The 25,203-nt window shown below is 47.4% G+C and overlaps 1 non-coding gene across 1 annotated transcript; it reads right to left on the bottom strand.

Moving 5' to 3' along the window:
• Nucleotides 1-7,776: 7,776 nt before the first annotated feature.
• Nucleotides 7,777-7,905, bottom strand: LOC141462708 (U6atac minor spliceosomal RNA). Its single transcript, XR_012463221.1, has one exon. It is a non-coding gene; the product is annotated as a U6atac minor spliceosomal RNA (small nuclear RNA).
• Nucleotides 7,906-25,203: the final 17,298 nt, after the last annotated feature.

Here is a 25,203-nt window from a genome sequence, read left to right as displayed (position 1 = left end):
CCAGAAAAATCCCTATTATTGCAGTCCCTTGCGCATTATCTAAGTACCTCCACTCCAGGCCTGCTATCTGCATTTGTCTAAAGATAATTACATTACCCCGCTCTGGTTTCTGCAGGGTTGGAAAGCCAGCCTACAAAGCTCTAATCTCTGCACGTCACTCAGGACGGAAACCAGGGCCTGCGAGAGGGACAACAGTTTTTGCCGTCACTAAGCAACGAGATAGCAAACCTCAGATGTTGAAAAATAAGTAATCGTGCTCCCTAAAGCTAGGAGATCACCTCTGAAGTATCTCAAAACCAATGCAATCTACATGCTTTTTTAATCTGCTTTCTGATTCCTTTTGTAAATATATCAATCATAAATCGAGGCTAGATTTCCCAGTTTTCCTCTGCCGCTGTGGCAGCCAGAACCAAATGCAGTGTAACGAATAACCAGCTTTGCATATGTTCACGTGAGTCCTGGGGCTGGAACTTTAAAAATAAAAAGAAAAATCTGCAAATTATTGTGAGATCTCTGAGAGTGTCCCGGTTTGAAGTAAAACCGAACCAATTTTCTGTTCTGTAACTTTACATCCTAGCTAGGCCTCCTCTAACTCTCTGAAATTAACGGCATATTGTGGAGAAAACTGCTCGTTCTCAGAGCGATAAGCCCAATGTTTGTGCTCCATGCCAAGGGATGGTGAGCAGAGAGGCCCTTGCTTGTACTTACTGCTGTAACAACCAAGGGCAGCCAATTTCGTTATTTGCCCCATTAGAAGGTTGGAAACGGAAAAAACGTAGAGAGGTCACATCAGTGGGGAGGAGGGTACAGGAGAGGTGACCCAAACCTGACCAACTGGGGTATTCCATCCCATCTGCCCCATGCTCAGTATAAAAGCTGAGGGATCAAAGGGTCAGCCCCCTCCCTGCGATGGCCGACGTCCAGAGAGGACTCTGTCTGTTCATCTGCCTTTGATCCTGATCTGTGTGTTCCTGACTCCAGAGCTGGAATCCAGTTCCCATCCGTCGCTGAGTCCAGTCTGGGACTTCCCCAGTGCCTGCCGGTGACGTGACTGTCATCCTGGGAGCTTGATAGGGTTTTGTATATATTGTATCTATTTCATTATTCTCTTCTTTATTCTTATTTTAATATTAATTCTTCATTAAAGTAGTTTAGTTCATTCTAAACTTCTGAATCTCCTTATCTCTTTCTCCTCCTCTCTCCTCTTTTGGGGGGGGGAGAAGGAGGAGGGAAGGGCCATCTGTCAGTCTGGTTTTGGTAAATTAGGCTGAAACCACGACAGAGAGGAAACCAAATCCATAAAGGGTTAGCAAGGCTGCGATGCAGCCCAGCAGCAACGTGTAGTACTCGGAGATATTTATTAGGGAAAAGATGTTTCTCACAAGACTACGAATAGACTAATAGAACCATGCACACACAAACACGCACACAGACACCTATCCAATAGAAAAAACATAACTACCTGAATAACTGAGAGCAGCAAGGGGAACAACAACGATGCACGAGCCTATATTCTTGAGAGATCAGTGGTTTTAAAATCTAAATTGTCACTCAGATGTTTGAACAGTTACTTCCCGATCAGGGTTTGTAGAACGCACCGACATTGTACATTCAACCTGCCCTCTTTTCAAATGCCAGGGACCTCTAAAATCAGCGGGGATGGAATAAAGAGAAGTTAGGCAGCTGGATGCGGAATTAATTAACCACACTGACACTTGATATTTTCTTTCCAGTTATTCTGAATCATTTCATGTCAGGTCAAAGTATTCCACCGGGCACTTAGATACTGGCCGTTAAACTTCAGCACTTCAGCTGCACAGTTTTTTACCTAGTAGGAAATCGCTCAACAACAAAAAGGCCTTATTTACCATAGCTGCGCTTCAGGAGGAAAATAGAGAGCAACTGAGCATGCCTTGAGGCAATGATTACAAGTACTCCATGGCCACTTCAGCATCAAGCAGCGTTACCTACCTAGAAGTCCCACTGTGCTAAGCACAGTCCCGCTGTGCTGAGTCTGTACCAAGCAAGAACCCTGGCGTGTTTACAGTCCCAGTTCTGGGCTTGAAAACACACAGGCAACCAAATAATGTCATTCTGCCAGGTGGGGTAATGCTTTCTTGATGCAGAGAGCAGAAGCAAGACTACCGCCTTAGCTATCCCTAACTTTCAAAGGTGAGAATGTGTCTCCTGAACCCTTTGTTGGCTTCCCAAGGAAAAATTCAATTCTTCTCCAAAAGTATTCATCTAAACTACTCCCAAAGCCACCTTCTCTTTTTCCTTCAAATTCCAGGATAAAAATTTGTTTTGATGAGAAAAAAAATAAAGCAGTGGATAGGAAGGTAGTGTATTCATAGAAACATAGAATGGTTAGAGTTGGAAGGGACCTTAAAGATCATCAAGTTCCAACCCCCCTGAAATGGTCAGGGACACCTCCCACTAGACCACGTTGCCCAAAGCCCCATCCAGCCTGGCCTTGAACACCTCCACGGACGGGGCATCCACAGCTTCTCTGGGCAACCTGTTCCAGTGTCTCACCACCCTCACAGGAAAGAATTTCTTTCTGGTATCTAATCTGAATCTCCCCTCATTCAGTTTAAAACCATTACCCTTCATCCTATTGCTACGCTCCCTCATAAAGAGTCCCTCCCCACCTTTTCTGTAGGCCCCCTTTAGGTACTGGAAGACTGCTAAAAGGTCTCCCCGGAGCCTTCTCTTCTCCAGGCTGAACAATCCCAGCTCTCTCAGCCTGTCTTCATAGCAGAGGTGCTCCAGCCCTGTGATCATCTTCATGGCCCAACAGGTCCGTGTCCTTCCTGTGTTGAGGACTCCAACAGCACTCCAGGTGGGGTCTCACGAGAGCAGCCTTGTCTTTCTGCTTGCCACTGTGACCCTCTCCCTAGATCTCGCAGTTCATGTTACTCAGTAATTTGAAGCTCTGAGTGGCAAGAGCTGCTTCCTCCTCCACCGCTGGCACAGCATCTGCAGACACAAGCAAGGAGTTCAGTGCTTAAGCGCCACAATACCACAAACCATTGGGAGTTCACTGGACTGAAGTCAGCTTGCACCGGGGAAAACCCGTCCTGTATGATCTTCCTGCATTTTTCTTGAAGATCAGATCTTTCCTGAAGAAGTAAATTGTGAGTTTGGGGAGCTGTCAATGTGGCTATTAATTAAACTTCTACTACGACTGATGGCTTGCAAAACCAGCACAAGCAAGGTTATAGCTCAGGAACACACAACAGAGCTGAATACATTGAATGAGATTTGAATCAAGGCCCAGAATCAGGAGAGGGAGATGGAAAACATGCCTTAATACCTCTCATTTAATTGCATTATTCTTTCTTTCTTTCTTCCCTCAGCATATTTCCTTTCAACCATAGGGGCAAAGACCCTCCAGGAGGTTATTGTTAATAAAGAAAAAGGCATGTTCCTTGTACTTCTGATTTATTAACATTAATGACTCGTTGCATGCCACACAGTAATCCACCTTCACACATAATTAACAATGTCCACTTCAATAATGTCAGGAATGCAGGCTCTCTTCCCCCCACCCCAAAGGAGTTTGGCTGTAAAAGGGTCCAATATTTCAAGGTCGCCCCAGCACTTTCAGTTTTGGACGTAATTCACCCCTTAACTTATAAAGACTTGCACAAGGAGATGGGGTGGCTCTAATCTAGGTCAATCCTCTCCCCACTGCCAGATTAAGGCACCTGCCAGGACCCTAGTTTCCAGAATCACAAGAGAAACTAAAACATTCTCACCTTTCCTATTATGAATGCTAGGGTGCAGGCTGCTTTAGGAGAGAAAAATAAGGTTGCAGAGCTCTCACCATGATACAGATTATAGCAGAAAAGATGCAGAGAACATCTACACAGTACCTCAGCTGCCTGAAACCCAGGGGCTCTAAAATCTGCTTCTACAAGTCCATTAAGAGACAATTTAGGCTCCTTAGAAACCCCCATCTGCTTCATCACGAGCAACACTGGGGGCCTTCTCAGGGGTTTTCCATAGCCAACATGGGTGAGGGAACATCATGTCAAGGGCAGGTGGAACAATGTGGATGATCAGAGAATTAAGCCAAGAGGCTGTCCCTAAGACACAGTGTCTGTGTAACTGGACATCCCCTAGCAGGGGAAGAAAGAGCACAGAGGGTTCTCGCTACAAGAGGAGTGGTACCAGGGGAAGCACAGCCCTTTGCACGAAGCAGAAGCTGGGGTTTGCAGGGAATCCACAAAACAGAAGAGGCTGAGAAAGCAGCCATGGGAAAAAGGAAACATGAGGGACTTCTAAGCTGCCCTTGTTCTGCTCCCATCCTGACTCCAGCCCAGGGATCAGGCAGGGTCTGGAGATGCCTCCAGCCCTGATCGCTTGCTGTTCTCCCTTCCCTGCCTGGGCCTAACCAGCTCAGCCACAATGTGTGACTCACTGCTGGGGTGAGACGAGTTGAAATCTGTGGCAGGCGGGGGCGATCCCACTGAAGACAGAGTAATTGCCTCTGCAGTCCTCTCTGACCCTGACCCCGGATGAAAGCCGCTTTCTCCAAAACCCTCTCACCCTTGCTCAAAAGAACAACAGTCCAACCAGTCCCCACAGCAAGCCATCCTCTATTGTGAAGCCCACACCATTGGATTTAAGTGGTGAATGTGTCCTGCCACTCTAGGAGTCATTCAGTAGCCAAACGGTTGAAATTAGAGATGAGAGATTCTGGAAAGAAAAAAAAAACAAGCAGAACCAACAGCTGGTCAACAGTTCCAGGCCATGTGGGCATCTGGGGACATGGCCCAAAAGATGAGGGCCATCGGTTAGCTCTCAACTTTGTGAGACAATCCTTGGCTCAGGATGCTTCCAGTATAAGCAAATGGAGAACGGGAAGTAGGAAGTGGGATGATTTCCCTAGGGCTCTCAGGCAACCATTAGCAGGGCTGAGACCTGGGACCCAACTGCGGAATCCCAGCCTCGTGCACTTTCTTCCTCTTGGGTGTACCATGGTCTTGATAAACAAGTAGCACTTGTTTCTGCAGCTGCTGCTTCTAGGCTGGAAGCAGTTCTTGTATCTCCCCCCATGTGTCTATTCCCATTAATATAAATTTTAAAAGAACCTCACTGCTTTTTCGCTGACATCCTCGCTGCCAGCCATACACAATTAAACTGAAGAAATAAGAGGCTTTAGCTGTAATTACTATTTTGCCTATTTTGTAGAGAAGTCATCCTGTGAAGACTGACACAGCTGAATACCTGCCCTGGTCACCAACCACACCAATTCGCTCAGTGGGAGTTTTAAGAGGGGGAAAAATTAAACTGCAGCTGTATAATACACTGAGTGCTCAGAGGCAGACGATGCCAGTGATTATCCAGCAAAATGACACCAAAAAGCACAGGCACCAACAGCGATAACTTCCAAGGGGGCATAAATGTTCTGAAGAGTTACCCTGTAAAGGATGACAAAGCCCTTCAAGAACATTGTCCAAATCTAACCACTGTCCTTTTGACAGCCAGCAAAACCTGCCAAGCCATGAAACAAAGTGGTACCTGCCACAAGCTCAGTGCTTCATATGTAGGAGAACTGCACTTTCAGAAGACAACAAGAGAAGGGGCAAGGGTGTGTATAGAACCACACATACATTTTATCCCCTTTACTCTTTGGCTTCTCTGCGAGACCTATAGGACCAGAACAGTTCTGTAAAACTTTGCAGACACCTCACACTGGCTTGCAGGTACATATACTTGACACAGGCTGGCAAGTCCCTCCTTTTCCTCTCTTTTCCAAGCCATGAAAACACACTGGCCAACCTCCCTGTTCGGTCCCTGCCTTTATTCTGTTCACCCCAGTGCTCAGGTACCAATCTGACCCTTCCTACCCTTCCTGAGCACTCCTTGCAACTCCACTGCCCAAGCGTCTCACCAAATGGAAGCCTTTCAGCCCACCTTCCCAAAACCCCACATATGTATCTTTTCTCTAAAATTCACAGCATGGCCAGGAAATTGCCTTCTTTCCCTTCCTGCCCACCCTAGCAATCAGGCAATCCCCCTTGCAAGCGGCCAGGTATGGTATGATACATAAGCCCTGTGGCTCAGCCAAGCTCAGGACACCTCCTCAGCTGGGATGAGGCTGAGCAAGCCCACCTGACAGACAGTCCCAGGGAGGCTTAGCCCACGTGCAAGCCCACAGCGAAGAGTGTGACGTAAAGCAATGCTAGAAGGCAGCAGTGGATCTACAGCAAAAAACATGAAGCCAGTCTGGTAACCAGCCACACCTTGACTTGGGGCATGACTGTGAGGAAGTGCAGAAATGTTCTCCAGCAAGGTATGTTTGCAACACAACATCCCCAGTGCCAATTACAGAGGAGTCAAGATGAGCCAGGCACAGAAGGGGAGGTAGTGCAGGGAGATGCCAAGTTCTGTCAAGGCATCTGGGGTCATGGGTGAGATCACATTGCTTGCAAACCCCCACAACCACAGTCCTACCCGCGGCTGTGCTAAGGCCAACAATTTCTGAGTCTCTCCTTAACACCTGTGGGAAAACAAGGGAACATAAAACCCACATGATTATCCTATGGCTGAAGTCCAGGAATAAGGATGCTTCAACAGCATGTCCCACGGCAAGTAAACAATCCAACCGGTGTGGATGACAGAGCACTGCTCAACTAATCTCCATTGCAAGAACCCACTGCCTGTTTAATCAGAGGCCCTGGCTTATAAAAGAGGGGTCTTCTCCACCACCACCCCCCATGCGCACCCTTAAATAGTAAAGCTTTTATTATTCATTTACCATGTGGACTTTGCCAAAGGCAGAGATCTTAGCCTGGAAGTTCCTCAGATGCCAACAGGTCACATCCAGCCAGTGTCTGAGACAGAGCTGAGGAAGGAAGCAGAGCCGATTCTCCTTCATCTGGAGAGTATCTCCTTGACTCTTCTGGATGCTTCAGGGATATACCTCCAAAGATACATGTGCATTGGGGGCTAACAGGAGATATAAAAGCTAGGGAGCCATCTGCTCTTTCCAAGATTCCTTCCCATCTGGCCCGACACATCTCCTGGCCCAAAGTTCAGCACTGTTCCTGTGTTCCTACTTGGCTCCATCCGTTTCAGCTGTCAAGTTCACAGACGTCCCAGGATACATGCAAAGGTAGATTCCTTTCCTTCCAAACCTACACCTTCTGCATAGTACCCCAAAGAGTTTTATTGGAGATGAGTGGTGGAAATAGATTTCTAACGGTTACGGTTTCCCCACTTTTTTCTTTCCTGCTACAAATCAAACCATCCACCTGTTTTTCTCAGGCTCCTCAGATTTCAGAAGATTCAGAATAATCTTCATATCCGCTGATGTATACCAAAGGACAACAGAAACACCCTGGAATGCAAAAATCACTGCATTACATCTCATTTAGCAGAGGACAGAAACCCCTGGCTTCACCTCCCTCTACTACTTTCTGCATCACCCCAGGGTCACAGGGCCTACGTACCAACTCTTCACACCAGGTGACACACAGTCTCCAGGTCTATAGCAAACCAAAACTGCAGTCTTCGAGGTCATCTGCCTCCTGATGTTGCAGTGCCAAAGTTACTCCTCACCTGCTGTCCCTAGGACAAAGTCAGCACCCAGCTCCAAAAGCCCTGAGCTTCCAATGCACATCAGCAAGTAAGTCCCTACGGGTTAGGGACTCGTCTCTTAGGCCCAGGGCACACTGCAAACGAAGTACATCGGATACCTCTAAGCCTAACAAACTGAAAAGGGGGCTTGTATGGATAGCACAGGAGGGTGCAGGGGACAGGTGGAAGGAGTGGTGGTGGAGACATCGTGAAGCACATGGCAATGCCTTAGCCACGTGTGTATTTTGTAGGCCAGGAGGGCACCTCCTAGCCTTAGGAAGGAGAGGGCTAACCTTGCCTCCTTTTGCACAGCACAAAACTTGCAAAAACTAAGGCTTACAGAAACAATCCAGACAAGGAATGGGGACATAAATGTAAATTTTCCCAGTATTATACTGGGAATCATGACTTTTCACCTGAGCATCTTTTCAGTAAAAACACCCTGCCAAACCATTCAGTAACTCTCCAAAAATATCCTGCAGCTCTTACCGCATTCCCAGGTCAGTCAAACTTTCCCCCAGCTCATTAGGACAGAGATGTAGTGCCCCAAAGCACAATTGCTCACAAACGGAAAAATTCTGGGGAATGCAGAGAGGCAATGGCAGCACCATGAGGCAATCACTCAAGCAAGGGTTTGAAGCACAAACATGCACACCAGTAAACCAGATGCATGCTCAGTTTATTCTGGAATGAATTCATGCCTTTCAGCATGCAATGAAACAACAGATCCAGATTCCCTACAAACACCACAGGAATAGGCACATCCAGTTTATCCTGTTCAGATGTGGAGCAGTTTGCCAGGAGAGGGGACAAACTCCACAACACCAGAGAGACAAACAGCTATGATGAAGTTCTTCCCTGCATGTAGACAGGGAAATGGACAAAACGGACACTCAGGGCCTCTTCCACCACTGTATTTTATCTGTTCTGTCCTACCCATATCCTAACAAGACACTAGACATTTTAGTAGATCCCTTATATACCAACGCTGAAAAAGTTTCTTACTATACCACATGACAGAGCTTCGCTCGCTCTCTGTTGATTCTCTCAAGTTTATTGGCAAGAATATTTACAGAATTGGCCAATTTCAAGCAAATATTACAGAACATGGCCAAAATACAGATTTTCTGCATGCTTTACACAGCAAGCCTGGTTTTAAAAGAAAAGGAAAAACCAAACTCCTTGCAGAGAACAAATAAATTGCAGGAGGCGTTTCTCAGATAAGAGTATTCCAGCAAGCTGCTCCCAAACAAACCCAGCAACCAGGCACAGACATTACTGACAAATATCAAAAACACTGCTGAGAAACATCACAGACACCTTGCAACAACATCCCAGCTGGGCAAGGAGAAGGAAGGAGAAATAAGCACTGAAGGCATCAGATCTGTCAGAAACAACTTCTTTCAGATCTACCACAGCTCACAGATTTGGGCTCTGATGGTCAAACTCCCACATGCTTCAGAGTTTGAGGAGAGGCTGAGAAAGCCTGTAAAGAAAAGTAAAAATTGGGATTTTTCACTCTTTCTGCTACTGCATCTTGCTCCAGCAAGCATGACAAGTCCCACCAGACCCATTCTAAGGTCATGCTTTCTGCAAAGTCCTCACTGAGGAATTTTAAGTAGCAGTTCAGAAATGAGTGTTTTGAGAAGTGGGTAACCAGTTGCTCTTGAGGCCAGCAGTGTTGTATCTTCACAGACCTGGCCACGCCACCTCTAACTTTGCATATCTCTCTCTGCCTGCTCAAGTGCTTTTAATCACTATATGCCATCCAAAAGCTTCCTCTGAAATTTGCGTACACACCACTTATTAAAGGGTGGCAAACACAGATAAGTCAGTCCGTGCTAGGAGGCATGAACTGATGTGTGGCTCAAAGGAATGCCTCTCCCCACTTCCCTCTCTGCCCAGCTATGCCACTCTTACTTTTATTTATTCGAGCTGGGATAGCTCAGCCTACCTTAGGGCATGCTGCAGGCTCACTCGGTGGCAGGATGCAGGGTCTGTTACCAGATGTACTGGTTTTGTTACAGATTTCCGACCAGGTCTCTAGCAAGTCCTCTGCAGTATCATGCTGGTAAATTTATCACAGAGTAATATAGCTGGGAAGAGATTTCGGGAGGTCATCAAGTCCAGCTCAACGCTCAAAGCACATCCAGCTTGATCAGGTTACTCAGGGTCCTGTCCAGCCTATGGCACCCGAACCTTGGAGGCACCTCTCTTTGTTGGTTTAAAACGCCCCTACCTTCTGGCAGCCTGTCGTATACATTGTTTAATGCATGGATAGGCCCTTGCCTTGCACCCAGCACATATGGGGCCATCTGAGGTTAATAATGCTGCGAAAGGCCTGAATTAGATGGAATATAAAAGCTTAACTACTAATTATCCATATAGCCTCAAAGCCCTGGACAGCCACGGGTCTACTACAGGGTGAGAGATACAAATGCTTAAGCTCTGGAGACAAAGACTCTAACGACTAAGCTCTAGCAAGCCTGTCTATGGTTAAGACATTTCTATCTCATACATATGATGCTCAGAGCTGCAGAGCTTATAATGTGGATTTCTAACCTTAACAAAATAATGAAAGGCTTCTGGAAAAGAAAAATCATGCCCGGGATAGTACTTTGTCTCATCCTAATCACTGGGTGGTCCAGGTCTAAAAACATCATCTCATCTAGGTGAAATTTCCCCAAGGAAGAAATGGTCCTAAATTCTGGGAGCCTGCCTGGACGAGAAGCAGAGAGATGGCAGTCTGCAAGGGTTGTTGCAGGGTTCAATACTGTGTGGAAGCACAAAGGCCCACCTGTGGTTTCTCCCCTAAATGCAGATGCACGGGAAGCAGCCTGCCTCCCACAATCTAGGAGAGAAACCATATCCTTTCCAAAACAGTCCAGGACAGGTTTAGAGCAAGATAACCGTTTCTGGAAAAGAGCCACTAGCTGTACTGGCTCCAAAGAAACTATTTCATCTGCAGCTGGGCTACACAGAGATATACTAACTTATATAACTATAACACACCATCATACCTCTCTTTCATTCATGCACCCACAGCTGTCCCATGTCCCTCAGGATCCTCTTCAGATGAGCTGTCAGCCTTGGACAGTGCTGTAAGCTGGTTCCTCACCTTCCCTGGACCAGGACTTCCCCAACGCATACTCCTGAGCTTCCCGTGTAGGTCATACTCATCCCGCTGCTGTTCCTTGGGGCTCCAATAACCAGGGCTTTGCACATCCTTTATTTTCATTCTGCAAATACAGAATACAGTTCATGACCTAAACCTGGAGTCAGGTCAGAAAAGGGGACTCTTCTGCAAGACAAAGGGCAGGGTTAAGGCCTGGGATACAACAGGGTTTCTGTTCTCATCGCTGCCTGTTGGCTTGAACTCTAAATACTCATGCTGGAAGGACTAAGCTCAGGCTGGCTGCTGTGGTTGGGCCTATGCCCAATCCAGCCAGCTCCTAAGACCAATATCTTAGGCCCACAGCAAGTGTGTTTAGACCTCCATCTTCCAACTTTCAGAAAGCACCACAGTTTGGGCCAAACCAGCATCTGAGCTTGGATTTGCCTGTTAGCTCCAGGAGTGGAGTGCAAGAACAACCTGGCCTGAAGGCTGAAGCATGAAGGAGGATACGCAGTCATCACTGCCATGTCACACAAGTAGGGAATAGGAGAGAAAAGGATCTCTGTTTTTCATCCTCCAACTTCTCTCACACCACCCAACAGCCCAGCACTGAAGTGGCCACAAAGTTTGCCACTACAGACCCTCAGGGCCAAGTTCTGCTTGGAGAATTGAAATTCCCTCTCCATGAATTCCTGCACTGTGCATGTCTTTCACCAAAAATGCAGTCATCTTCTCTGGAAAAAATGAAACAAGCCAACAACTTCCCTAGTCATGAGAAGACGAGCTCCAATGTGACGTTGAGTGGCTGCACTGAGCCACTCAGAAACATCACGCGCTCAGCCGATAAAAGGCAATATCTGGGTGCAACATCACCCACCACCCAAGGTGGAATTTTCCAGCAACGGCTCAAAACAAAGCTGGAAAGCAAAGAATAGGATGAAGAAGCCAAAATGAGGAAAGGAAGAAAACACCAAATCTGAGGTAAACATCAAAACTAAACCAAAATAAAATCTCCACACAGAAACATTAAAGTCAAGAGGGAAAGAAGCACGAACCAAAAGAGATTCAGGATGAAATTCTCAACTCAGAACAAAAGAAAACGAGTTGAGAAACAAAAGAGACAAAATAAGACTCAAGCAATGCTCAAGAAAGTTTTGAAAAAGATATGTTCTCACCAGAGAAATATTAAAAAAATATTTTATTTTAAAGAAATATTTACATTTTATAAAAATCAGTCTTGTCTAACCAAAAAGAGACTACACTCTGATTCCAAAATCACATGTGCCCTCACGCCAGCAGTCCGGTCCCAGAAGTCAGATATTGATGCATTTCCAAACTGCAGAATTTCTAAGCCAATCTAAGGCTGTTTATTTGCCGTCTGGATTTTAAAGCTATGAACCAAGTTTTCCATTGTGTTTGGTTTTGATTTCAACATCATATCTGGAACACTCAGCTCATGTTTTCATGTTTTTCTAAGCAACCACGAGGGTTAGAAACTTGCTTTTTTAAAATGAGAAAACGGAGACTCTTATGCAATATCTTCCTTCCAGCAGCTGGAATTTTAAGGACAAAAAAAATACATGCAACATCCTTAGATGGCTGACAAAACCATAAGGCTTGATAACCACTGTAATATGTCATAAAAAAGCTGTCCATTTCCCCTCTATACATAACTCTCTCATTTATATAATTCAGCCTCTCCTCCAAAGAGTTCCCTGCAGTGTTTACCGAACCAGTGTACTAAAATGAACTATTTGTAACTTCTTTAAAGAATTTCCATTAACGCATGACTTGGATGGCTCAAGCAAATCATTGATGCTACACCTGTCACAGACAAACAAACAACATCTGTGCTTGGATGTGATCAAGACATTGTTTTATGGAGAAGCAGCGCTCCCAAGACCATCACAAATCCACATGGTGCCTGTGAGTGCCAGATTTTATGCTCACATCTCAAAGTAAACCTAAGGAAGTGGAAAATCACAAGTAGACACAGAGCCCTCAATGATTTCATCAACAGCTTAGAAGAGTCCTGTGCTGTGTTTGTTCTGGCAAATACATGAAATATCTAAGCATCATGAAAATGCAAGTGTTAGGGCATGTAAATAAATGATGAAGCAAGTTCTCCCGCTCTAGAAGAGCCTTGGCTCTTTTTTGCCTGTGGATATTCACACATAGATGCACGCTAGCATACGCTGATCTTCCAATATGTATGCCCCCATACCCATCCTACCTTTTGAAACATGTACCAGGTTCACAGCTGCAAGCGTCTCGCTGCTTTGAAGCACCCTTACAGGTCAGACAGCCTTCCAGGATGCCTATCTCCATCCAGGGTTTTGGTGCTGACACAGTTGTGTTGCAGCTCTGTTAGAAAAGCAGGATTGCTCTGGGCCAGGAAGCTGTTCTGATGATCACTGAAGATATACATTCTTTAGATATAAGTTTCTAGTGCAAATCTGGATAGCAAAAATGCATGAGTCAAAATGCAACCTATTTCAGCTAAAAGTGGAATTCATTTTGCAGCTGCTGCATCACTGGAGCCAATTCCCATTCATGCCTAAGATCCTTTTCACTGCTCGGGAGAAAGACAGGACACTTCATATGGCACCAGCATTAATTCACACCCCATTTAAAATCCCTGAGTGCTGGAGTGAGAATCAGGCTCTACACCCAGAGCAGGGAACTCAGCAGGAGGGAGACTGTTTTGCGGATGAGATCTCCATCTCCAGGCCGGCTGTTCAGTTCTGCTGGTTTGCTCCTCAGCAAGACGGAGCTCACTGTGTGTGTCAGAGAGCACAAGCTTCTGGCTCTCCTTGGCAATTCAGCCTAATCCAGAACTCTCAAGAACAAAGCCAGTGCCCCCAGGGGCCTCTTGCAAACTACCCAGAGCTGCTGCAGTCTCCTGTTGGAAACAGGGACATAGTGGCAGACCTGTACTTAGGACTGCTACAAGCTTCTATGTCCAGCTTGGGGCAATCTTGCGTGATGCTACTGGCCAGTGCAGCCAGAACTGGTCGTGACCAGAGAAGGTATAACACTGCAGAACAGGCTTGTCTCCCCAGGCAAGAATAATGTTTCTGGACTGCTAACTCCAGTCAGGGTCAGAAAGAAGCCACACTGAACTGAAAAGTGCCAGAGATGTGTCCTGAGTTTCCTGTGGTAAAATTATTATCCTGGTAACCACCTGGATTTTGAAGGGCTTCCTTCTGCTCTTCCCTGGCGCTATGTAACTCAGATTCCAACAGGCATGGCACACAACCTTTGCAGATCCTAGGTCTATGAAGAGGGAGACTTGCCAGGCAGGTCACTGGAGGTGTGCTTCCACTCTCCTCTCTCTGTGCTGCAGAAACTTTTGCTGTGGAGGCCCTTTGCTCTGACAGACCAACTGAGGACACGGATGGAAGATACACTGTTCTTGATGCTGCTTTTCAAGAACCTGCAAGAAAGGACATTCATTTCTTTCCCAAGTAACCTAGTTCATTGGTTTGCTATCCTCACCCTTGGAAACATTTTTCTGATCCCAAACGCCAATGTCCCTTGCTGCGGTCTAAGACTAATACAGCTTGTCTTCAGCTGGCATGAACACAAAGAACACATTACTCTTTGGCAGCTGACCTCACATATGTTTGGAGATTGCTATAGCCTCTGAAGTCCTCTCTTCCTTAAACTAACCAACCTTCCAATTCCCTCCATCTTCCCTTGAAGATCACGCTTTCTAGACTAACATGGGTTTTTACCTTTACCTATGGACCTATTTCCTCCATCCTGCGACTGCATGTCAGTGCTCAGGATAATGAAACCTGCAGGGAATTTACCTACCTGCAGGACTCCAAGAAAGAAGTAAGACACGCAGTGAAAAACAAGCCTAGATCTCCACCAGACCCTTTTCAGAGCACAATAAATTGCAATACAAACTCCCACAACACTGAGCACAATGTTCTGCTCCAGGAAGGAGGGAGTCTGATGATTCTGCACCGTGTTCCCCAAGAGAGCACCCTGGCTTTGAACAGGATTGCCTCTTGGCCACATCTACAGCCAAGCATGGCCCTCACTCATCATCCCCCAGCAACAAGGCGAGGAGAGGAAGCAGCCAACCTTTGGGGCACGGTCACACAGTTGACACCCACTGGTCTGAGGCTTTAGAGGTAAGGGCTTTTTTAAATATCAGGCTACTGCTACTTTTTTGAGGTATGGACTTTAGGTACTGATGGCAGATAGGTCCTTTGAAGTGGCTCTGAAGCAGGACAAGAGACACAAGGTCTGATGAGTTGTGACTGTTTTTACCTCTAGTGCCTTATGCTCCCCAACCCTCAGTTCCTTTAAGATTTCTGTCAGGTATAGGGCACCACAGAAAAGGGGTGTCTAAACAAAAATGCAGGAGATTGAGCAAATTGAGAGCCGTTGCAAGGATGGGCCCTTCAATCTCTGCTGGAGCTGGGAGCTGAGACTATTAGTTTGCAGATTCATCTCTGCCAAGATGCCATGGGGATGGCCACAAAGGGAAGAACTGCTCCTTGGCTGATGTCTCACAGGCTCCAGGTGAGCCAGGGCTTCCTCAGGCTCTCAGCATGGGTAAGAAGCAGGGAGGAAAGGTGCCGAAGGAAGGCAAGACATCACATCAGCCCCCAAAAAAGGGAGCACAGTCATTATTCCCAAATCACTGTAACATTCGGACTGCTCATCCGAGAGTGATTTTTCAGTTATCAGTTTCACATATTCAATGAGCTAAACCAATTACCCATCTTTTCCTCCAAGTGTGGAAGATTTGTCTCCTCAGCAAAGCAGAAATGTGGGAGAACGGAATATATGTATGGAAGTGCCAGGTAAGAGCAGGAAAAGGAGCCAGGTATTGGAAGGAAGGAAAGTGGATGGGAAAGGCCAGAATTACGTTGTTCGTGGGAGTTAATGCTTCAGCCCTGTAATTAAACAGGAAAAGTGATATCACTAGCGATTACAAACTCAAACTAGTACAAAACTAAACCTACTGCATGTGCCAACACTGTTTCTAGAACTGTAAGTCACGGACGCAAGCAGAAGTGCCACATTCTTCTGTAGGGCTACTAGCAGCAAGGCTAGTGCTTCAGGCAGACCCTCTCAAGCCCTGCTATTCCATCAGCAAGACTGTCCAAACCACCAAAGATAGAAAAACTGTATTGCTGCCACCAGATTTTCACCTGCTGACTGTGTTTTCTTGGATTAGCCAGCCGCAACATTCCCCCTTTCATAAGAAGCCTGCAACGGAGGGGCAAAACTCTGCCAAGCACTAAAAGAATAATATTTTCTTTTTAAAGGCAGAACAAGCATCACAGAGTCTGCCTCTTACAATGAAAGCTGGGATGCCATGGAGACTGAGGGACTTTTTTGTCATGTTGGCCATTATTTCCTCACCCTTGAACTGGTGTGAAGGATGGGAGCTCTCTGGTGGCAACATGTGAATTTGCAAAGATGGCCTTTCAGTGGCCCCACTGCTTTTCCCTGCTTACGTGGAAGGCACAAAGGTAATGGAAAACCAGTCCTGTGCTGCCCTCTCGTAGAGCACCGAGAGCAGTCAGACCTAAACACTGAACAAGGTGGTTTTTAGTGCAGGGGTACCTGTTTCAGAGCCTGGCACAACTCCTAGCTCACAGCCTGCTCCTCAGAGTTCTGCAGCCCTTTCTCCACCCCAGGCAGGCAAGCTGTGCTGGGACACCTTCACAGGCCAGGAAGTACCTGCATTTGGTTACATGACAAAAGGGACAAAAACGAGCCAGATGAGTGTCTTCTAGGGGCTACTGTGGCTCCAGTCTGAAGAAAACAGGGGACAGCACTGCTCCGGGAATCCGAGACACTAGTGAAGGAACAGGGAAGCTGATGGGATGTCCCATGGGAGGTCAATCAGGGCAGACCTTACCACTTTCTACAACTACCTGAAAGGAGGTTGCTGCAAGGTGGGGGTCAGACTCTTCTGTCAAGTCACAAGTGATAGGATAAAAGGAAATGGCCTCAAGTTGCACCAGGGACATTTAGGGTGGATATTAGGAAAAATTTCTTCACTGAAAAGGTTATCAAGTATTGGAACAGGCTGCCCAGGGAAGTGGTTGAGTCACCATCCCTGGAGTTCTTTAAAAGATGTACAGATGTGGCACTTAGGGACATAGTTTTGTGGCGGACTTGGCAGTGTTAATGGTTGGACTCGATGATCTCAAAGGTCTTATAGAACCATAGAATGGTTTGGGTTGGAAGGGACCTTAAAGATCATCAAGTTCCAACCCGCCTGCCATGGGCAAGGACACCTCCCACTAGACCACGTTGCTCAAAGCCCCATCCAGCCTGGCCTTGAACACCTCCACGGATGGGGCATCCACAGCTTCTCTGGGCAACCTGTTCCAGTGTCTCACCACCCTCACAGGAAAGAATTTCTTTGTAGTATCTAATCTAAAACTCCCCTCATTCAGTTTAAAACCATTACCCTTCATCCTATTGCTACGCTCCCTCATAAAGAGTCCCTCCCCACCTTTTCTGTAGGCCCCCTTTATGTACTGGAAGACTGCTAAAAGGTCTCCCCGGAGCCTTCTCTTCTCCAGGCTGAACAACCCCAACTCTCTCACCCTGTCTTCATATGAGAGATGCTCCAGCCCTCTGATCATCTTCATGGCTCTTTTTCAACCTAAATAATTCTATGGGAACCCAACAGCAAAATGAAAGGGAAGTGCATGAAATTGGTCTGCTTGGAGAAACACCAGCGGTTGTCTAACCTGACAGCAGAGGGTAGAAACACCTCAATCCTCAGTATCCAGGTTTCAGGAGACACCAAAACAGAAGCAAGACCCTGTCAAAAAACAGGATTTGGATGAGAAAGAGCTTGGACAGCCATGATTTTCACAAAACAACAGGCCTCGACTTTTCTATACCTGATTTTTGGCACTGCTTTTTTAGGGAACAGTCAAGCTCAAGTGTCCAGTAGCCCTCAAACAGTTCAGGAGTCTCAGGGGATCTGGAGGAGCCAAACCACCCCATCTCATACAGACAGCTCATGTACAAGGCTCGCTCCTTAAGGTCCACCTTGACACCTGGTTCTCAGCTGTGTGCCACTGCTCCTCTCTGCTTGAAGATTAACAGATCCACAATCTGGACACATCTGGCTTATCTGGTCTTTCCAAGGGATCTGGAAAAGAGAGACAGCAGTGACATGCCACCAATCCTTTCTGGAATGTGCTCTGAGCCACAAGCCCCAGCATGAGATGAACAATGCCCATGCAACCTCGGACAGCTGTTCCCACCTCCTGGCCCAGGGCAGAAGCCTCCTGCCCAGCTGCCCCTCCACAAGGTGTAGTGAACACTAGGAACCTTTATGGGTTCAAATGGTGATGACTCAAAAGCAGGAAGGATGAAATCACAGGTTATTCAAAAGAGAGGCATGATGTCAAACTCACGATGTTCCTGCCTGCACGTTGGAGGCTGGCAGACCATCTAGCTGATCTCCTGCTGCCAGCTCACTGCCTTCGTTTGTCCTTCCCTAGGTATCTGCTGTCAGGAAGAGGATATTAGGCTAGACAGACTTCTGATCTGACCAAGGACAGCTCTAAAGGGACAGCGCTGTCACATCTCAGGCCCTAGCAGAGCCTCTCCTTGGGCAATTCCCTCTGCAGCTCTGTAATGTTCCTTCCCAGACTGAGAAACTGTACCACGCTCCAGGAACGAACTGGAGCTGGCCAAGTTTGTCATCTTAAGCCTCTCTGCAAGAGGTCATCACAGCAGCTGGGGAGCAACAAGCGCATCAGGGAGGTATAGGGAAAGCCACAGAGGGACTTAACGCTGAGGAAGAGGGGAAAAAAAAAAAGCCGGGGGGAAAAGTTGGAGACTACTAGTTTCTATCTGGATGAAAAAGCCAGGACTGCTCTCCGACAGACTGGTGGACAAATTCCTTTCATGCCACCAGATGGTGCCCTGCCCCTTCAGTCACCAGCAGGCAGCTGGCCTGGCAGGGGACAACAGCCCTGTGCTCTCCCGCTCCACCTGCCTGTGATGGACACTCAAAACTGCAGGGAAACACCAGCCTTGCTCTGCCTCAGGGCCCAGCCTCCCCAGCAAGACATCTCACAGCTGCAGGGCCACCTCTACCTTGAACCTGGGACCAAGAGACTTGAGAACCAGGAGAGGAGAGTAAATCAACCACCTGCCCAGAGGCAAGGCCCCTGGAGCTGGAGTGGAGGTCAGAAGTACCTTTTTGAGCACTGTGAGAGCAAAGCATCATATGTTGGGAGAAAGATTTCTGTGATGGTGGAATCACTGTCCAAGAGTTGTGTTTTGGTTACATTCAGGTCCTTTTGAACCAGCAGAAGTGTCAGAGCCCTGGGGAAGGACTGCAGGGTAGCCCGCACAAAGAAGTTGTTCTAGCAGGCCAAGTTCAGCCCGTACACTATTGACTGGCAACCTGTGCTTCCTGGCCTCCTTCAGAAACACAGCTGCAAGTCACGCTCCTTGCCAGCACCCACGTTCAGCTTGTTGTGTGACTACCCATCAAAAGATCTGAGCTGGGCTTCTCAAGCAATGCAATGGCTGAGAAAGGCACCACTGGCTGCTGAAGACTGGAAACACACGGGCCCACCAAGCTGGTTCGTCCCACCAGAGCAGCTAGCTTTTCTCTAGGCAGTGTGCCAGAGGACAGCCAGTACACACCACGCGTGGGCGACCATCACAGATCCAGGCGCAGAACAGATCTAAAGAGGGTGGTGGGAAAGGGCTGCTCCACTCACACTACCTTATTTGTCAGTGGAGACTTCCCTACAGCCACTTCCTTGGAGAACACCAACCTCTACAACAATATATAGCTCACTGTGGCCCTGCTATCAGCCCAGATGGCTAGTAGAGCTATAGCTATCAAGCCACTCTTTACCCCATTCTTGATCTACACTGTGATCCTGCGTGCGATCACAGCAGGATGTGATCTACACATAAAGACCACATCCTGCTGTGATCACACCCACAATGCAGATAGGAGAGAGGTCAAGGATACTGTCAGAGGTTCCCGTCCATGGCTGAGTGCTGTCTACCTGCACACTTAGAGGAAACACAGTGAGACCCTCCTCTTTTCCAGTTTGTCTCCCTGCAATATCCTCCTACTCCACCTCACCTTGCACAGTCCAAGAGCGGAAACAGTAGGAGTCTCGTCTACGTGTAAGGCAGGTTCACCGGGAAAGCAACACCCTGTTTTAGACTACCTGATATACTGGAAGGCAAAAAATTAAGCGAGCACATCCTGCCGCTGGCACAGCCAGCTCTCCCTGCTCTTAGGCCACAGCTCTGTGGCATCTCACCGGTGTCACAGCGCCGGGGCTGTGCTTAGGAAATGAGTGCTTACCTCTCCATACCTGCCTGCAACTCAGGCCTCTAAATTCTCAGAGCACCCCCCTCGTACACCACCGCATCCCCAAAAATCACATTCAGCGCTACTTCGCAATCTTTGGATAGTTTTGAAGGGGCTTTCTCTACCTTCTAGCAAATCCTTCCCAGCTATGAGGCTGCTGTTGATGAGCACCCGTCATGCTGACTAATATGGTCTCATTGCTTCCTTTTTCATTACCCCATGCGTTTCTTATCTCATGGTTAGACAGTAAGCAGATTAGGGTGGGGATTTTTTAGTCTGTGCCTGTACAGCACCCTGCACGATTGGTGATACATGTGGTAGGGCTAATTCACGCACCATCTAATCTTACCCTCAGAAGCTCGCCTTAGAATGAACCCCCAATTTTAACCACCTCAGGTACAGGAGCCAAGCTCCCCCCATTCCTGAGAGCTAAACCTAGACATGTTCAGCAAGTGGTCACAGTCCCAACAAACAGGCTTGCAGCTCCCAAGCCAGAAGAGCCCTCCTGCAGGAGCAGCACACCTCCAAGAAGTTTCTTTGTTACTCTGATGCAGCTAAGCGCAAATCCTATCATAAAAAAAAAAAAAAAACAAACAAAAAACAACCTGCTACAACAACCTTCTGTCTGGGTCACAGTGTGAGAGGAGTGGGCTTAATTTAGTCAGGAAATAAAAAATCGTTAATGGCACTGCAGATAGATCTCAGCAGCAACCACCTCCACACCTGGAACAAAGCCCACATGAGCCACAAGTGCTTATTCTCTGAGAAAACCATGCAGCCATGCCACATTCAATGCAGCAGCATTATCATCTTACATGCGCAGAGAAGAGATGGCCTAAAGGTTAGGGTGTTGCCCTGTAAAAGCCGTGAAGGCTTCATCAGACTTACCACAGATTTCCTGCCCGAGGCTGGGAGAGTCACGAAACCTCTCTCGGCTCAGCCCTTCCCCTCTATAAAAGGGGTTGCACACGCAGCCCTGTTTTACAGCAACAGCTCAGGAAGTGTAAACCGCACTAAACGCTGCAAAGCATTCGGGTAATACAGCCAGAGATGCTGCTTACAGCTTTACCCGCTGGTTCAGAGGAGTTCAAGGCCTCAGTATGCTCAACATGAGCCTCCTGTGTCAGACTGAGGGGGGATTTAAGATCCAATTCACGTGTACGCAGGGAAATCAACACATCATTGTAAGTTTTGCTCAATGCCTATTTTGAGGATTTAAGCGAGAGTTGAGCAGTGGCTAGTCCTTAAGCTGATTCTGGGGCAGGATGCGTTTCATTCTCATCATACAAAGTACTTTGGACAGGCACTTTACTGACAACAAAAGCAAAGAAAAGAGGAAAAAAAGGAAAAAAAATAAATTAAACACACCAGGTAGGAGAGTAGCTTGATGACATTCTTGCATATTTAAATCAACATGGGGCTGTTCCATTCCTGAGCTGCCTTTTTGAGTTACTTCCTCTTTCATCCTTCTAGTGGTGAAAATGCCCCAGGGGTAACGGGCTGCCTTCCCCATCCCACTCAGTCCAGAATGGTTCTGATGAGGCTGATAAAATTAGTCAGGTTTTACAGCAGCAAGCAGGGTCAGAGTTTGGTCCAGTTGTTCATAGCCTGCAGTTTTTACTGTACGGAAATTAAAAGGATTGCAACCTGCAGCAATTGTGCAAGTTGAGAGCAAATTAAAAAGAATACGAGTTCTGGCATTCATCTTTACCAATTTAGGACAGCCTTTTCATTACTGCAAAAATAGCACGTGTTTATAAAAAACATCCAGCTCCGATCGCCACTAAATCTCGAATTGCATTATGGAAAAGGCAGCAACAACGTTAACGCTTCACAAACGGGAAACTACGGTAAAGGCGAAAAACAGCTTGCCCAGCCTCACCCAAAAGCCAGGGCAGGGGTCTGGACCAGGCTCTTGATTCCTGCCCGCTGACTGCTGTGCAGCACTGTCTCCTCGGAAAAGGAACGGAGCATCACAGCAGTTGCAGGAAATCACCTTTAGGTTCTCCTCCTCCCCCCAAATTTCCCTTTAAATTTTTACTCCAGTGCATCTGCTAAGCAGAACGTTTCAGCAACGCACAGCAATGGGCTTCTCATGCCTTTGTTTCTGCCAGTGAAGCAGCTATGACTGTAAGGTTTACAGAGACTTTCTGTTCCTGTCTAAAATTATCTTTGCTGAGCCTTACGACGCCAAGAGCACGGAGCCAATATTCCATAAGCCCTGAGAAAAAAGGACTACATTTCAGGCACACTCAGCTAGCGTGGTTACAGGAAGCATCCATCAGCCTCGACCAAAGCTCAGGGCCACCACCACGTCAGGCCTTGCACAAGGGGGACACCGCCTGTTTCTTTGCTGCATGAGACAGCACCTAAAGTCAGGGCCTGATCCTGCTGGCCGGGTGCTCTGCAGTTGCAGAGCGGTTGTCCAGCCAAGGAGGAGTCTCTGCGATCCGTGCTCGAACTGCGAGCGAAAGGGTCTGAAAAGACAGCAGGTGGATGCAGACAGATGGGGGAAGTGGGGGCTAACAGGGAGACAACAGCAATTAGCATAAGCAGTGGCAGTCTCAGCTCACCAGCTGCTTTGCCAATTGTCTGCCTCCCTGATTTCCAAAACCAAAGAAACAATTTGCCTAAGAGCACAGTCAAGAGCTAAAACTGCTTCTCAGAACTGAAAGTATTGGGGGGAAAAAACCCCAATTTCCATGGTACAAAAGCAAGGCTTGCAGGGCTGTCATGTAGGAGTTTGCCTAAGTAAGGCATGGAGCAGGCAGCTCAAAACAGCCACCAAATACTTCAGAGTGAAAGGCTAAAAAAGGAAGGTTTTAGAGGAGGAAATGAGTCAGTAGCTTGGAGGACGGGAGGGGGAGTTCAAATAGCTGAGGCATATAAAGTAAGCAAGTAGTCACCATCTCAAATGCTAGAAAGTCGGTGAGGTGGATGTATTGATCTTTGGTTTCTGCTGATGGAGGGTCTTGTTCACAAAGGGGAGTCCATGGGTGATTTTTTATATTGACCATGCTGGGTTTTGAAGCGGTCCTTCACTGGGCAGGCGCTTTGTCGGCTGCAGTTCACGTTGGTGTTTCAGACTGGAGCCAAAGCGCTCACCACCAGCTAGAGGATTGCTTAAATTTTTTGGGTTCCCTCATGGCTGGGGGATGGATTTTTTGGAGGGGAAGTTTCAGGTTAACTGCATTTGCCTTAAGAGAGGGAGGGGGATTCGCCTTTAGAAATGGTTCATCCAAACATCCAGCTTGAGCTTTTAGTCTAGCTTATTTATAGCACTAACGCTAGAAAAAAAAAAAAAACCCTTAGTGTTGAAAAGCAGCAAAGCTAGTAAAAAACCCTCCATCTCCACAATACTGTGGCAATCCGCAGTGTTCATTTCTGTCTTCGTAACAACCTTGTACTGCGCTGAAACCCTGGGGATGAAGGGGTAAGTCTCACTCCGAGAAGCCTTTAACCTTGCTCGCTGGTACACCACCGCAGCAGCAGGGCATGCATTAGCGGAGCAGTAAGCCACGAGAGCGTTAGTGTCAGTGTGGCAGTAAGCCACAAGGCACGACTTCCTCACCTCTGCCCCATGTCCCCATCCCGTCAAAAGGGCAGGACTGATGGAAAGGGAGCTCGTAAAAAGAAGCACCAAAATTCCCTCCCGTCCTCCCCAAAACAGGGAGCTTCCCCTCGGTTCAGGCACTGAGACGACAGCTACGAAGCTGCCGCAGGAGGACCCTGCTGCAAGCCCTGAGGGAAACCGCAGCGCTGGAAACGGTTGGGGTGATGCTTAAGGTCACAGGCACATGAGGAGCGGGGCTGTCGAGTCAGAGAGCAGCACAGGACTGGAAAAACAGACTCCCCTTCCCCTACACAAGCAGCAGCATACGATTTACATACAGCAGGAGTTCCCAAACTGTGACATTCGTGCTGCTAATCACCGGCAGGCAGCTCCCAGTGCAGAGCTGGAGCTCCCAGTGCCCGTGCTGGTACGGAGTCTGTGGAACCCTATGCTAAGGCAGGCTAGTACCACCATAAGCCATGCACTTGTGGGTGCATCTTAGTGCACAGTTCCTGCCCCTAGCCTCAGAGCACCACAGCCACTGTGTTTATGCCTCACCAGGGAAGGTGTCTTTTGGGGAATGAGACCTTTCAAAAAGCCATCACTGTTCTCAGACAGTGCCCTTCCCAGAGCAAGCACATCTTTCCCATAAGACAGAAACAAGTGAGAGAGATCTCCCATACTCTGCTGGTGAAGGAGTTCCTGTCCTTGCTGAGGTTCCTTTAACAAGTTAGATACCTTCTCAACCCACTGCAGTGTTTCCAAAAATGCAACAAGACCTCTTGAAACAGACTGAGCCAACAGGCCACTTCCAACTCATTTTCCCTTATAAGTATACAACATGAAACAGCCCTAACCCTGTTCTCATGGCCTTGCATCATCCTTTCCCCTCCTCCCCAGGATGTCTTACTTCTGCACCCCTCTTTCATAGCGAAACCGATCTATGAAGAGCAAGGTTGGAACAGTAACAGACAAATTACCCACATTAATTAAGACTACAAAGCACAGCTGCCCCAGGTCTCTGTTACGTGCCACCAGAGATGGAGGTCTGGTATGGCACTGTGCAGGGAGGTCCCCATTGTCAAACAGCACCTGCCTTGATTTTCTCTCCCAGCCACCCAGCATGCAGTGCCACCAGGCCAACAGCCATGGCAGGACCAGAACAAGTTGTCCAGAGAAACTTATCTGTAGGACTGAAGGTCTACTATACACAAGTATTTTATCTGACTTGTTTTGGAACTGTAGGTTTAAAAAACAAAAAACAAACATGTCCCTACTCAATTCTTGCTACTACTTCCAAAAGTCAGTTAAGACTTTGGTGCAAATTTAAGCATTCCTTGATTAAATACATCAGCAAAGAGACTAGGGAAGAACTACCCACCCACCCCAATTTAAGTCTAAGTCATACTGATAGGTCTTTTGCTAGTTTCACCACAAATCACATGCAAATGCTCTTGCAAGAGGGACCCCAGGCCTGCCTATGGCACCCAACACAAGAGCCTAACGCAATAGGCCTGCTTTTTCAATACATGCATCTTCAACATGGGGTCTTTCAGCAACTTCTATCTAACGTGAACAGGCATAACAGCATCTACAAAA

The sequence above is a fragment of the Numenius arquata genome, chromosome 2 (genome assembly GCF_964106895.1).
Source record: "Numenius arquata chromosome 2, bNumArq3.hap1.1, whole genome shotgun sequence".
Taxonomy (NCBI): Eukaryota; Metazoa; Chordata; class Aves; order Charadriiformes; family Scolopacidae; genus Numenius; species Numenius arquata.
Note: the sequence above shows the minus strand (reverse complement) of the source record. Positions and strands in the feature narration are given on the sequence as shown.